We start from the raw sequence: 800 nt of genomic DNA, 5'->3' as shown, positions 1-800 counted from the left end.
TTTTTTTTTTTTTTTTTTTCGGTACGCGGGCCTCTCACTGTTGTGGCCTCTCCCGTTGCGGAGCACAGGCTCTGGACGCGCAGGCTCAGCGGCCATGGCTCACGGGACCAGCCGCTCCGCGGCATGTGGGATCCTCCCAGACTGGGGCACGAACCCGCGTCCCCTGCATCGGCAGGCGGACTCTCAACCACTGCGCCACCAGGGAAGCCCCATTCTGGTTTTTTTCTGACACTGTATGGAATTAACTTTGTTTGTTACTGAACCATTTCTCCCAAGGGCTCATAAACACACTAATGTATTTTTATAATGAGGGTAATAATATAAGCATAAATTTAAACTACTGCCAAACTTTTTAAAAAGAGAAGAATGCTGTTCTTTTAGTTGTAAATTGTGTTTCATTTAATAGACCTCTGTCTTCTGTTTTCTCCGGGTATATTTTTCTGTCAGATTGTATGTGTCTCTATTATATCAATAATTGTAGATGCTTGTTGATCTCACCAAGAGACCCAGGTTTTCAAGGGCAAGAACTGTGTTGGTGGGGTGATTGGCATAGTCGATACAGTATAATCTTTGGAATTCGGTAGGCTTACGGTTGATATATTGCCTCTACCACTGGAGCTATGTGGCTCTGGGAACCACTTAATCTCTCTAACTCCTATGGTCCTTGTAATAAAAATGACAGCAATTTTCTGCTCAGACCTCCTTCTCAGAGAACCATCCCAGGATAGTCACATATCACTTGCTGTCACTTCCGCAGGCCACACTGCACCAGAATTGCACGACTGACCCCAGTATTCAGT

The sequence above is a fragment of the Physeter macrocephalus genome, chromosome 11, assembly GCF_002837175.3.
Source record: "Physeter macrocephalus isolate SW-GA chromosome 11, ASM283717v5, whole genome shotgun sequence".
NCBI lineage: Eukaryota > Metazoa > Chordata > Mammalia > Artiodactyla > Physeteridae > Physeter > Physeter macrocephalus.
Note: the sequence above shows the minus strand (reverse complement) of the source record.